Below are 15,918 nucleotides of genomic sequence, written 5' to 3'. Positions count from 1 at the left end.
CATTCCTTCATACTATACATTTTTTACAGTCCAAACACTTCCTCCCACCTTCCCTTTCTCCTGTTTCAACTCTCCCCTTTTCTATGTGTTTTCCCTTGTACTTGAAGAACAAAGCACCCCACAAACCTTCTTTGCAGCACCTTCTCCAAAGTGAAAATAATGGCAATTTCTTTTTTTCATTAATTACTGCAGCTCTGCACAGTGTAATGCATTTGCTACCTAGGCCAATTTCCTGAACAGAGACACACACAGCATGATTTTTTTTATTACACAAAGCGTCATCCTAATGACATTTCTTCCCAGAGGGAGAGAGAGACAGAGGGAGAGAGGGAGAATTTTCTGTTTTCCTGCTTCCAGCTTTATCTACTTTGGGATCAACCATTCAATCCAAGCTTAATAAAGTAATTAGGTCAGTGTGAGGCGGTTTCCCAAGGGCAGAGCCTTTTAGAATTTTTTGTTCTTTCTTAAATGCAGAGATGTTATCCAATATAATATGGTTTCTACAAACAATGTTGTGTAATGTACATTTAATTTGTATATATAACACAGCACTGCAGCCAGTCATGATTATTCAAACTGAACCTAGTGACATTTCAGTGCCAATTTCTCTTTCCCATTTTCCTTTCTTCTTTTATTTTTCAGGAGCCAAGGAACTTATTTTTCTTGAAAATATTCTTTTTCTCTATTGCTACTAGCAATGAATGGAACTTCTCTCGACCCTGAGGAGACTGTATTTGAGCTCAGTTAAGTGCTGTGTCACTGTCTAAATGAGTACCTTGTGGCAGCAAGTGACCTACCTCTCTACACCACACTGTGCACAAAGTTGTATCTGTACAGGATATGACAAAGAGGTCCATATTTAACTCACAGTGCCTTTAGTATGTTCTTCTGTTACTAAATTATGTATTTGTCCCGTGACATTTTCACACTGCATTTTTTAACTGTATTTTTGTTTTCTTGATACAATTAACAGTCAGCTACTGTTTCTGTACTGTTTTCTGCACAAACTAGAAATGTTACAGTGAAAAGGATACTCCTGTGTCAGTTTAGCTATAAAGATTAATTGCTGGAAAGCCATAAAATACTTCTGTGCTAGCTAATCAGTTTAAGTAGCAATAATCTCTCTGAAACCAGAAATGCATTAATCAATCATCCAACTGTAAATGCAGTCTTGGCAGAAAAATCAATGGAAACCCCAACCACTCTTTTAAGGTCAGATGTTATCAACCAAAACTCTGCTGTTTTACTTATGCAAGACTGCACATCTAGTTAGAGATAAGGCAACCACTGCTAAAAAACTCCGCATATGTGATGAAGAATTTTCATAAAGACCTGGGGAAAAAAAGTCTTGTATTTTACTGAAAGTGCTTTTTACCTCATCCTTCTCACACTGCTGCTGTTGTATTTTGAGCACACCACCTGTCTTGGTTTGAAAAGACAGGAGTCTGTGAAGGAAGGCAAAAGCCTCCTGTGAAATGGAAAAGGTAAACCCCCTCCTTCCGAATTATCACAATTTCAGAATTAAAAGGGCTCTCAGGCAAAGATATGGGAATGGGAATAACAGTTTTTTACTAGGAAGAAAAAAAACTAAATAACAATGTAATTTAGCACAAGCACTGGCAGAGTGAGAAAAACCTGACACCCTGAGAAGTCAGGGTGCTGATAGCAGTCCAGCCAGATGGTGGCTGCTCCTCCTGGAGCGGCGATCTGCAGAAGGGTGTAGATCCTTTCTGAAAACGTGGCGAAGGAGCAGCTGGGCCTCAGTTCCTGATTCCTCTGGGAAATCCAGTGAAGAAGGCTGTCTGTGGTCTCAGAAATGCTTGTTTTATGGTGGCAGGGATGCTTGGCTCCTCCCTCTGGGTGGAGCATCTCCCAATGGGATGATGTAACTAATCTTACCAGCCACAGTGAGTAATTCAATAGCCCATTAGCAGGAGATTATCTTCCTGGCAGTGTCATTGTTCTTGAAAGAGATAAGAAAAACTGCCTAACCCCCAACAGATGGCAAAAATAGAATACATGCTTATTTTACAAGCCAGGACACCACCAATAGCAGAGAAGTGAGCAGGATTTTCACTTAGCATAAGGAAAAAGGGCAGTTTTGATCAGTAGGGAATTTGTAGTTTTAATACTTACTATTCTTTGTAAGGACCTAGGAGATTTTCCTAAATATTAATATAAATTCTACTTGGTGAAAAGTTTTACATATGTTCTGAAACTTCCTGAATGATCAAGCAATAAATTATTAACAGCTTTTCATAAGAAATAATGGGGTGAGAATATTCAAAGATAATAGAAGTCAAACCAGATAAAGACATTCTTTTTCACACATACGATTACAGTGTGGTACTCCATAAGGCAAGATGCACGCGGTACTGAATCCTAAATCGCTACCAGATTTAGCTAAATCATAAAGATTTATTTTACACAAGTATTTTGAAAGAAAAATCCATCAAGGACTATTAAACATATTAAGTGTCTTGAAGACAGACATTTTGAGGATACATGGGACATATATTCTTATAGTTTTCATGCATCCTTTTCATAAATATCAGCTTCAGACCTTGACAGAGGCAGGCTCTTTGGCCATTAGTCTTTCTTTAACATGAGTATTTCTTATCTCCTGCCCTAGCTTTTGTTTTGTGTGACTCACTCCTCCATAATTCTGTCAGCAGATGGCATTACTCAACATGACCCATGAATGTAAACAGAACAAAAGGAGGTTGATTGCTTCAGAAAAGGAAGTCTTCATCAGAGTGCAATAACAAAGTGATCTGATCTATTTTCATTTTGGAAATTCCACTTCAAAAGTTAGGCAAAAGAGAATGAAATGGTTCTGAAATTCATTACGTTATGTAAAGCAGGAAACTAATTTTCCAGGAAAACATGTGAATTGGAATTGCATGATTTAACTCAAGTCTTTCCTATAAGGTGAATGTAACAAACCTTCTCAAATTCTATCTCTCAGGTCCGTAATAAAAGATGCTTCTGGTGAAATTAATATGCATTAGCAAATTAAATAGTTGATTCCATTAAAAAGGTAATTTTAAAGAATCCACTTTAGCAAATTAATGACTCATTTACTATTCATTTTACAAATGCCTTTCTATAGGAATACACCAGGTGAAATGTATGTGACTACTTTTCCTGATAATTCTGTGTGTAGATTTAATTCCTTTGAAAATTCCCAAAATAACTCTAATTATCAATGGGGAATAGCCATGTGAGGTGGAGTAAATAATCTTTTGGAGACTTTTGATTTTTTTAAACAATGCTGACAGAGGTTTTATGAATATGTTGATTCCCAAAAAACAGACTAACTCAAAGTCCAGAAACACAATGGCAGCTGAACAGCATGAAGGATGGCATTCAAAACAGTGCTGAACCAGTGTAGCTCACCTCTGCCTAGACTGGCAGAACAACTTGTGGACTTTGAGAGACAAGGAAAACTTACAACCAACCAACACCCGTTTGTATTATGACCAAGTGAAGTCATTACTCTGTTTGTGAATCATTCCCAGACATTCTGATCTCTTCTGAAATGTCAGAAACCTTCTCAACAAACATGCAAGCCTTCTGCAAATTTTCAGGTTTGCATAAACTTCCTTTTTTTTTTTTTGGAGCACAATATATTAATAATAAACTTAAATTTGCTTTTGATCTGTGTTTCATCTTTAGTATTGCCTCCTTGGGATATTTGCAGTTGACATCTTGTTGAACACTGTCAGTGGTTAAACCATTTCAAACACCTAACAAGTACCACTCCTCATCCTGCCCCTTTTCTTCTCCCTGCCCTTTGAAAGCTTTCACCCTTTTCCCTTTAACTATGAGGAGAAGAAAATTGTCTCAGTTTGCTGAAACCCACCTAAGCTACACACCTAAAATGAGACCATGCTCATTTGCTAAGAAAATACTTTTTTATTTTTTTTTTTTTTTTTTTTTTTTTTTTTTTTTTTGTAAACAACCAGGGTAGAAAAAATGCAGAGCAATCTCTTTGGAACAATACACCATTAAGAGCTGACAAATCTCTGTCATATATCAAATGTCTCTCTTTGGTCCCCTAAAAGAGAATTGTAACAATTTTTCCAAGCAACTTTTTTTTCCTTATGAAAAGACCTCACTAAAAATTTAATGGAAAACTTTCAAAATAATTTACTTATTTATGTTGTGCATCTTTTCAAATGTTTTCAGAGACTGAGCGTGTTCAACAACATAATGCCTACAAGGATGACTTTAAAAATTCCTGGGAAAAACTTTATGTGACAAATTGTTAATGTGCTGTCATGTTTAAAAGCAGAAAATCTCTGATAACTTATCTTTCCTTCAAGCCAGAGTTCTGCAGCTACAGATGTTATGCTATTCATAATGCAATTTACTTTGCTGTTAAAGTACTCCTTGCAGTACTGAATGCATTTAAGACTCCAGCTGGGCAGGATGATTTCAGTCTTCCTTTAAACTTCATAAAAATTTGCATTAAAATTGCATCTTTACTTCAGGAATTTATTTTTGAAAATGTTTTTTCATTAACTTTGTGTCTAACAATGAGATATATTTTTTTCTAGATTAGTATAATGAAAATAATTGCTGCCCTGTTTTTACTTTTCCTGAAAAAAGGTAATTTATTCAGATGACAATTTTATGTATGTTTTGCTAAAACTGGAAACACATTGAGAACTTTTATTGCTTCTACTTCTGTGCAGTTTAAGGGAAATAATTGTATAGAAATCTTTCTCATCAAGAAATAACCAAGAAAATTAATTCCATTCAAACCTCTGCAGCATTTCTGTGTACTCTTAATTTGGCAGTTCTTCCAGGGGTGATTTTCATAATGTGCTTAGCACCACCCTCAGGAAATCTTTTAAGATGTCTCACAAAAAACTGGAGAAATATCATATCACTACTTTCAAAAATATTTGCTTATTTCTTTCAGGGAAGGATAATTATATGTGACATATGAACAAGCATGAGAACTCTTGCATATTCCAAGTTAAAAAAATCTATAGCCTAAAAAAATATTTCCACAATGAGTAAGATGAGCAGCAGGTGAGAAAAAGATGTATGGGGGAGAATCACATATTATAGCTACCCATAGCTAATTGCTGTTTAGATGAAACATGTGCATCTGTTTTCAGCAATTAGTGTGGAGATCAATAGAAAACATATATATTTAATTAGACATATGGTTCCTTTTACTATAATTGGAACCCCATGTCACTTCTGGCTCTCCATATGCAGTATGGACTAAAATGTTTTCTGGGGTGTGTTTCCATCATATGGAAGGTGAAGCACAGACACCAGCTGATACTCAGACCTCATTGTCTTGTGGTGCTGTTAAATGTAGGCATTTACGGTGATTTAACCAGACCAGAAACCAATAAAACTTTGATTTTGAATGTCATTTAACCCTTTCCTTGATGACTGACCACACTGCATGTCTTGTAACAATCGCAACTGTTACTACCACATTTGTTCACCAGTATTTGAGCTTACCAGTATTTTGAATTAAGCCATTTCACAAATCACTAAAAATTTAAAAAACTTTGTAACTTCTGAGAAACAGATGCATTCAGAATAAGGAAGAACAGTCATGGAGCTGTTAAATTTTGCTCACTGAATATCCTTTATTCAGTGATTCAGTCAAAAACTCAATCAAACCAAAAGAAAAAGAAAATCACAAAGATCTTTAAGCAAATTCTGAATTGACAAACCTACCCCAGCTCCCCAAATGTGTGTATTTATATAATACTTGGTTACTGTATGTCAGTCTCATATATATTAAACTGTAAATGAGGGGGAGCTTCCTCTGCAGATACAAACAACAATAGAATGCAGGAGGGAATTAGTAAAGCTTGTTCTCAATGCCCATACTTTCTGTAAATGTGTGGTATCATAAAATGTATTCATAAGCATTTTGGGTGTTTAACTCCCAGTGTCTATCCTAGTCTATTTTATTTGTATGCTCATTTAAATATTCTAGTATTACTTACCAGATTTTTTTAATAATTTAGCAGATATAAAATGAATTAAACTGGAACAATTTAGTGAAAATCAGAGCTTTCATACAGTTCTTGCTCAGAGTACCTCACATTGTAAACATCTGCCTGGCACAGGATAATGGATCTATTTTAAGCAGAGCTAGCTAACAGACAGAGCAAGAAAACTCTCTTGGAGCGGGTAAGGGAAATGGCAGACAGAAAATTGCATCAACAGTAGTTGACTTACATGTTAAAAATTCTGTGTTAAGTCTAATAAAGGATGCAGACACCAAAAATGTGGCAGTGAAAGTACTCTTTGAAAGACAAATGGGTATGTATGACCTGGTAAATGACCCCATATCTAAAGCACACAAACAGAAACTAAGAGCTGAAGTAAATCAGATCTTTCATCTGGATGAAAGATTTCAAAACCGCATATCGGGAGAGCAATTTTGCAACCAGATATGGGATATTCTGGGTGAGGGAACTTCCTGGTTTTATGTTCTGATAATGTCAGCAAAGGATTGCAGTTTCATATGGAGAGAAGACAAGCAAAAGCATTTAAGTACTGAATCTTAACTTTGGATCCCTTATATCTGCATTTTCTAACGTGAAAAATTCAATGTGCATAAACCACCTTTGTTTCCAAGATTATGTTTGAGGAATGAATATCTTTGAACCAAATGTTATAAACACTGGAGTCAAAAATTAATATTTCCTCCCAATGCACTTTACTAGAATATTTGACCATATGCACTAAAAAATTTACTTTTCAGTCTAGCATGGGTATAAACAAACAATGGCTTCACTTCTCCTTAATGTATTTGCCTAAAAACCTCAGCAGTTGCTATGCAGTCCTTTTATACAAGGTAGAAGACAAGATTTTGCACGCTTCAAGCTGAGGAAAGATGTTAACCTTTCCTTCCATTTCTCAGGGACACATTCTAAATTAGTATTAGGCAACATCACCACTACTTTTGAAGTGAAGTCTGGTTTTGTCAGAGGAGGTCTGGGAAATTGTTACTCTCAGCAAAATTAATTAAAAGATCTCCTAATTAATTTGGGGTGAAATTAGACAAAGCACTCTTCAAAGCAGAGGAAGGTTGGATTTTGAGTACCTGAAGAATGTCAAAGAGCAAAGCAGTTGTGGATTTAGAGAAAGTTTATCACAAATTTCTAGGCTGCAATCTTGGGTACAGATCCTAAAACTCTGTGTATGTATCTCCTTTAAACACTTAAGTCTTTTTCCTCTTATACACATCACTCTTCAACCATACAAGCTTGCTAAGATATTTTCAGGCTCCATTTTCCCTGTCTTTATTCACTCCATATTGTCAGAGGTGTCCATTGACCCAAGAAAACTTTCTTCCTAAGGCAATAGTTGTATAAAGTCATATTTTCAGCAAACAAAGAAGTAACTTTTTTTTTTTTGTCAGAAAGTTGTTCTTTATCTTAATTACATAAATGGGCTCAGAACAGGACTGCCAGAGAACAAGTAGTTTCTTTCTCATAATGTAGTTTCTTTCTCATGCATTGCTTCAAAACTCCACTTTGTCCTGTTTAATACTTTTTTCCTTCTTGACCCTTAAAAATGAAAGTGTCCAGAACAAAAGTATTAGTCTTGGACTGATGCCTATGTATATTGTCAGTAATTGCTGGAATTAATGGGAATTTCTAAGTGTTGTTGCCATTGAATAAGTTGACATCATTATCTTTGTTTTACAAGGGGAAATTTCTCTCATCGGTATCTGAGTTCTTGCTTGCCTCATGCCGCTGCCTCGGATATTGGTACTGGACAGGGGCCTGGGCATGGAGTGCACTGAAGGCCAAAATAAAAAGAAAAACAAAAGAAACTAAAAAACCCACCCCAGTCCCTCTAGAAATCCACTGAAATTGAAACAGATTATGAAGTTTTGTTTTTGCAGAGTTGGCAGAAGCGCAGCTGGTTCAGCCAGAGAGCAGAGGGAGCTGTGCTGAACTCATGTGTGATGTCTCGTCTGCAAGAGGAGGATAGGGACAGCTTGCATGAAAATACCAATCCACTTTCTGAGAGATGCTAACAGTTGATTTCATCCTTCCCTACTTTGTTCAAACTGGTTGCATAACTCAGGATAGATCAGACATTTTGGCTGACAAGGCCAGGTTTAATGCAGGGGACACTTGGGATGCCTTTGAACCAAGACCATGTCCCTACCCAGCATTTACTGGGCTTCCCAGCTGCATCTTGGTTGCAAGGCAGAATGTGTCCCACAGCTGGTAGACATTATAAAGAAGCATAATCAGGCCAAGATTCATGACCAAGAGTATTTTTCCCAGTTCTCAGGTGGTGACTAGCTCCGTGGTATTGATGAAAACACTGCACTATTTTGGAAGTTGTTTCATTAGCAAGCCATTTGGAAGACAGAAGGGCAGTTTCTGTGTGAGCAGCACTGCCAGCGTCTCTCTGTATCTGCCAGGAGCCCAGGCCCTCCAACCAGGACTTAAGACTGGTTCAACACCTTCTGTAGGTTACCACTCACACAGCGATTGTGCTTCTGTTCAGATTAAAGTGATTATGTTTTGTCCCACACTCTGCCACAGAGTAGGTGTTGGCAAATAACTGATTTTTGTGCCTATCCCTACTCTTAAGAATCAAAGAGAAAATAAGTCTAAATAAGTTTGTAACACAGTCTTGATTTTTCACATTTCATGTGTAAATTATAAACTTTATAAGGAGTAATGAGCTTATCATCTTCTTTAAACTGATTTTAAAGTTATTTTGTTGTCAGGAGAGTAGGTCAAGGCCAGGTAAATGTTTATGGACATAACTGCATTGCCTGGAGATCAGAGATCAGTGCTAGGAATGCAAAACTCCTGCTGGCAGCTCAGTGAAAAGCCCACTGCTTGTAGTCTCACTAGCAACTTCTGTAAAGCCTCAGCTGCTCCGGGGAAATGGGAAAATGCCATTTCCTCCCAGCCCGCAGTTATTTAAATGCTCCAGTGTCAACCAATATTATACTGCTTTTATATTTTCTCCATTAGACAGCTGCTGGATCTGCCTTTATGGGAAAGCCACCCTTGAAGTCACTTGACCTCTTGATGCTTCAGTCAACACAGATGGAATATTGAATAACACCAGGATGTTGCTAGAAATCATATGACTCATTTGAACCAGGGAGGGAAGGCATTTTTGGGAATTTTTTTTTCCTCCTTGGGCAAATAAGAGTTTGACTTATCTAATTATATGCAAAGGTACACAGATTCTGTTTTGCAAGAATGTATTTTCACAGTCCAGCAGTCATCTTTAAAAGGTCAGCAGTTGTATAAGAAAAAGCAGTACACATTTTGATTTGAAGCAATATCCTGTACTTCTATTCAGATCACTGCATCACAGGATCACTGCATGGGAAGTATTAGCATATAGATGATATCTGCTTTATGTATCAAGACTTATTTTATAAGTCTATTTAGCAGCATAACTGAATTCTTGTTACATATAAAACAATTTAATAAATAGAAAATATGATTTTTTTTTTCTCAGAGTCAACATGCAACAATCTACAGTGATGACTTTTTTGCTATCATGATCCAGCAGCCTCCCCAAAGAGCTGCCAGCAATTGCCTGGAGGTCATGAGCTTGTTTCCTTCCCTTTTTTTCTGGCCTTCTGCCAAAGCAGACTTGTTCAGACATCAAAACCAGCCCTACTTGCTCCTTCAATATACCAACAATACCTAATAATCATTCTGCTCTGCCAAATCATGGAGTGGATTTACTAAAGTACCATGGGAAATAGGACTAAAGATACCATGTTGTAATGAAATTCATCCAAATCAAAAGCCCTGGCAACACAGGTGGAAGCAGTAAAGCTTGAAACCTCAAACTGGAAAAATGAGCTCATTATCTATTAATCCATCAGAAGGACAGTTTACAACTATTTTTCTCTCATCTTTTTGATTTATATCACTTAGACATTTCATTATAAAGTACCTCACTGCAAAGAAGAGGCATTTGATTTTTCAATTTATGTGAAGATGTCAAACGGTGAGCAATCCCAGAAGGCTGACTCTTGCATTTAGATGTTTGCAATGCAGACTGAGAAGTTTTGGAGTATAACAGGAATTCTAGTACAACCTCAGTTTTATGTATCTGGACACATAATATCTCTGCTTGCAAGCAAAGATCAAAGTGGTTTTGGTTGGAATGTAACATTCTACCATTCTTCATTATTATGACACACTGCTAAGCAATGCATGGTCAGAAGTTTCCCTCCCAGGATGCCACAAGTTCTTTCTTTAACGTTGGCAAAGGGAGCCTTTTCCTCATTACTGCTGATATTTTCATTTAGCTTTCACATTTAGTTTTAAGATCAGCAAAGTTTACATTGAAACCATGACATTTTTTTCATTTGCACATGACTTTTTGGGACCACCAATACATTATGAAGGGTTTGTGAGCTTAATGGGTCAGTTGATGGCCCAAGTCTGCACTATCTTCTGAATAGGAATAGATCAAATGAGGATGATCTCAGGATACCAAAATGTCTCTGATGCCATGGGCCTCTTAAAATTCTGGCATCCATTTACTGGGAGAAATAAACTCTGTAAGAATGGCAGTAAAATCAATGCCTGCACACACAGTATGAGAAAACTACATATACTGTATAACTTGAAAGTTCACAAAAGTAGCACAGATGCATCAGTAAATCAGGAAATAAAGGCCAACAGTCAATTCTAGAGGACAGGATACAAAGGCAGTTTAAAGACATGGCTGGAAGCCCAAATTATAAGAGAAAGCCTTTGTAGAAAGGGTGACATTAGTTAGCACAGCTATAAAGTAGGAGCAGTGTTCAGTCTTGGGGTCTACTGGTTTCTGCTCACAGAAGGTGTTGATGGTGTCACTGAGAAGGGACCAGCCCACTAAGAGGGACAAAGAACAGGCTTGCAGCTGGTGCACACTCCAAGTTCACACCACAAGCTCCAGAGTCTTGGGAAGCATTTTAATCTCGCCAAACTCCTTCAGGGAAGGTGTAACTCAAGATAGAGCTGTGCCTAAGCACAACAATTAATCTCTGTCTGAACATGACAGATAGTCTTTAAGTTAAACATACAACACAACTTGTATGGATAGGGCTGCTTGTTATTTACAGTGTACTCCTCTGAATCCCAGCTTGTCTCAGTTAGTGATATGTCCTGCTAAGTATCCTATTCATAAGGCAAATAAAGTTATATTGACTATGACCACGTGTTTGTTTCATAACCCATTGCCTATTGTGAAGCACTGGTAGAGCAGTGTAATCCAGAGACCTCCCTCTTGACCTACTTCAGTGATTGCTGCTTTTTGTTCCATCCTTTGATAAACATTATTTCACATCTGGAAGACAGTCCCAGATATTTTAGTATCTGTAACAGATGTTTTGTATATAATTTAAAAATAGTGCTTAAGTGAAAGTTTAAAGAGCTGCTGCATATTAGTTTTATTGTTGTTCTTATTTAAACAAATAATTTGTAAGTTGCCTCCTCCACCATTACAGCAATAGAAAAGTACAATTAAATTCATTTAAGTACAATAGAGTTCACCAACCAGCAAAAGTAATTTTAATGGATTCTCTTTAATAACACTATTATTAATCAGCAATGCAAAACCCTGCCGCAAAACTGCACCCCACACACATATTAGAAACAATTATCTCACACTGAATCTCCTTGTAAGTTGTTAAAAGCATTTGTGCTCCTCACAATCTGTAGGTAACGAAAAGTAATTGTTTATTTACAAATTTCAGAAGCAGCTTAAACTCTGATATTAATGCTGTTACGGGGTATTTTGTGTGCAGACATGCTCTCTCTAAGCACAAAACCTCCAGTAGATTTCACCCTCCATTCTCTTTCATTTCTATTGTCTTTCACTAACTTTTAAACCCTTTTTTTTTTGTGATTTCACTTCAATTCCTATCAAGATATAACAGAAATCAATGCAGCAGATGATGACAATAGGCCGTTCTATTTGAAATCTCAAGGATGGGGTAAGTGTGGGAACAAGAGTATTATGACAGATCTATTTGCTCTCCATAAACAACAGCTGGATCACACTAATCAGTGAAGCTGTTGCCTCTGGCTGTTGAAAAGAGTTTCAATCCTCAGAGTGCTATAGCTGACAGACATTTTAAGTGAACTTTTGAGGAAACTCATTCTCACCCAACAGTGTAAGAGTCAAGAAAAAATCTTCTCTCTATGTTAGAAGCGGCTAAACTTTGTTACCTAAACACCAAATAGGTTTGTTCCCCTTATCTCCATCTCTGTCTTCACCTAAACATCTGTCTGCAGAAATTTCTGGTTCATAAAGTTGTTGCATTGTTCATTGAATTAGTCAAAGTGATTCTGAACTTTATTGCTAATGGGACTGAAATATTCACAATCCAAATATTCACTTCTTGAAAAAGAATAAGAATAGAAAAATCTTAATTTTGCAACAATAACAGCATGAATATATGCTGGGAAGTTTATTACACTATAAATTGCTGTTATAAAAGAGTTTTCTTTGGAACAGTCATAAAATCATTTAAAAAGATAAACAGAGTGATTAATATGTTCATGTGAACTCTGCTAAGCTACTTATGAAGTGAATGAGGATTAGTGCTTTGTAAGAAGTCTCTGCTTTCTTAGCTACAAAATTTTGGTGTTTGACAGAGGAGTCTGATTGAAAATAATGACCCCATCCCCTGATTTACAATTGACCATTCTGTTATTAGGGGTATAAAGAGGCTTTCTGCTAATTATAGCTTATTTGGGCTCATTAGGTAGAGACTGACATTTCTCATAAAATAAGAGGGTATGCTGGAGACATGTATGTCTCAGCTATAGTCTGGAATTCTGGTATCATTGGAGGACTGCAATTTTGAAAAATAACTGGAGACCTCATGGGCTGCAAAGAGCAGGAAGCAGCATAAAGACTGGGCTCTGTGCCACAGTAAATACAGAAGTGTTTGCCATCCATCACACCACTGGTCTGGGCAGTACCCAGAGATATGTCTACAGGCCAAACCCAAAATCAGGTTTTGTGGCTCTTAAAAACAATTAACTGAAATAGGTATTTTTTAACCCTTTATTGGTTATGGATCTTACATGAAATGTGTCCGTAGATGAACCAAATCACATGTACTGACTGATATTCATGTAAACTAAAGAAATTATCATGTAGAAAATGTTCAGATTAAGAGCTGTAGTGCTGAAAAATGTTTCTTCCTACATGTGGGAAAACAGAGTTTAAAAAGCAGAATTTGATTCTGAAATATTGCAAAGAGCATTCCATAGCCTATTATAAAAATGGTGTGAGGTTTTCTTTTAATCTTTTGATTTCATAGGCTTTTTGACACACTTCCAAAAGTTCTGCAAGCCCAGTGAAGTCAAGGAAGTTTCTCAGTTATAACTGCTTTTGAAAATAAATCTTTTTGAGCTTAGTCATGATTTCTCTTTTGAGAGTAAACCATGATTGTCAAAAACTCCTCTCAAACCATTTGTATATTCAAATGTTTTTGTAATATTTGCAAACAACTCTGTGAAGTTTTAGGTCTTACTTTCTTCTGATGTTGAGGAATGGTGCATACATAAGGTACAAATGCATGTCTCCTTCCTTGCTTCTGAGTAAAACAATGATTAACCATACATTCATTTTCCCAACTGTGTAGAAAGAATATCTTGGCAGATTTCCCACCTCCAAGCATTTGTGTGTCTCAGAGGAGGCATGCGGCCTGAGAGCACCTTTTAATATTAATATAAGCCTTGCCATAGCAACATGAGTGTTGTCACAAAAAGGTCACTGAAATCACTTAGAAAAATAATTTGAATTACTGTGGGGAAAATTACAGATTAAGACCAGCTTCCCAAAACTGTTGTAACACACAATTGTAGTCTCACACTCTGGCTCAGTTTTGCATTCTCTGTCCATTTGCAAGGAAACATGACTTAATTTTTCATTAGATATAAATAGCAGGAAGTAAGAATATACAGGACTCTAGATTTAGTTGTCAGTAATTTGCAGCACTAAGGAGTGATTTATACTGAACACAGATAATCAACAAGCTTTGTAAGCCCAAACCCTCAGAAGATGTTCTTTCCTGTCATGGCAGCTCTCAGGAAAGTGTCTGTAAGGGTGGTAAACATCCTCCAAGTGTTCAGGGCTTTGGTGAAGGAAGAGAAGAAAGAACTCAGCCCTCAGGATGACTTCAGTCAGATACAGAAGCCAACTGGTTGCAATTGTCAGTGCTTTAGGCTGATCCACTTGACACACTGTAGTACACAGAAGATAGAATTCATAATAAATGGAAAACAAATTGTGCATCAACAAATCTACCAGTGCAGAGCTGAGGTCTGAGGCAGGCAACAGTCAGTTCTTGAACCCTCTAAGTGTATCTGACTTTAATCTCACATGAAAGCAGGGGATTGATTTTCTCTTATGTGAGTCTGGCCATTGTTTCCATTACAAAAGCATTAATTATAGTGGAAAAGGATAGCACAGGTAGATAATGAACAGTTAACATATTTCTTCACTCACTGTTTGTTCTGCAAATCACTGGCATGAGGTTTTCCACAGGAAAAGTTGAGTTAATAGGCAAACTCCTTGACCTGAAGAAAATAACACTGAAATCTTTCAAACCCATCCTAATCACTCCTACACACTCTGTGATTCCTGAGTTCAGGCCAGAAGACAGACAGAAATGCAATGAGAAACCATCACTGGTTAGGCCATACTGTCATCCCTTCTTCAGCCCACACTGTCACTCCACAAGCTAAAGTAATTTGCAAAGGAATATTCACTGTGCTTTTGTCTTAAGTTTGAGTATGTATTAAAAACAGAAACAGAGGATATAAAAATGCATAATGCCACTCCAGCTGTACTCTGTGTTCTTCTGCTTTGAGGAAACAAGTCTTTTTTTGCTTTTTCTGAGAGAATGCTAAAGAAGAATTAACAAACCTGTTTTTAAATGAGATGTTCCATACAATTCAGCTCTTTTTTTTAAGCTTTTCAAAAACCCAAATACCCTTAGAAAGAGAGGAAAAAAAATCTGGTATTTCATGTACAGAGAGTAAGTGTAGATTAGTTATATGAAAAATTTCTTCACTCTGAGTGTATGAGGCACATGAACAATTTGCCCAGAGAAGTTGTGGGTGCCCCATCCCTGGAAGTGTTCAAGGCCAGTTTGGATGGCCTTTGAACAACCTAGTCTGGTTGAAGGTATCCCTGCTCGCAGCAGAAGTGTTGAACTTGATGATTTCCAGATCCCATCCCAAATGAAACCATTTTATGATTCTGTGAATGAGAGAGTCTATCCCCATTGCAGTAGTCAGCACCATGGAAGAGCCAATTGTAAAAGCATTATTATCCAAGTGAATATGTGGAGACCCTCCTTTTGAGGGACCTTAGTGTTGAAATTTGTCCTAAAACAATCCTCAAATAACTAAAGGAATGCATCATCCTGAATCTGTTCTAACACATAATGAAAGAATCACAGAATAATTAGGTCAGAAAAGACCTCTAAGATCATCAAGCCGAACCTATGACCAAACACCACTGTGCCAACTACACCATGGCAGGGTGTCACATCCAGTCTTTCCTCAAACACCTTTAGGGATGGTGACTCCACCATCTCTCTGGGCAGCCCATTCCAATGTGCAATCACTCTTTCTGTGAAGAAATTCTTTCCAATATCCAACCAAAACATCCTCTGGTGCAACTTAATGTCCTTCCTGAACTGAGGGCCCAGAACTGGACTCAGCACTTGATGTGTGGCCTTACCAGTGCCAAGTACAGGGGAAGAATCCCCTTCCCAGTCCTGCTGGCCACACTGCTCCTGGTACAAGTCAGGATGAGACTGGCCATCTTAGTCACCTGGGCACTTGCTGGCTCATGCTCAGCTTCTCTCTACCACCATCCCCAGATCCATCTCCAGCAAGCCACTCTCCAACCGCT

Source organism: Passer domesticus, chromosome 1 (genome assembly GCF_036417665.1).
Source record: "Passer domesticus isolate bPasDom1 chromosome 1, bPasDom1.hap1, whole genome shotgun sequence".
Lineage (NCBI taxonomy): Eukaryota > Metazoa > Chordata > Aves > Passeriformes > Passeridae > Passer > Passer domesticus.
This window is presented reverse-complemented; position numbering follows the sequence as displayed.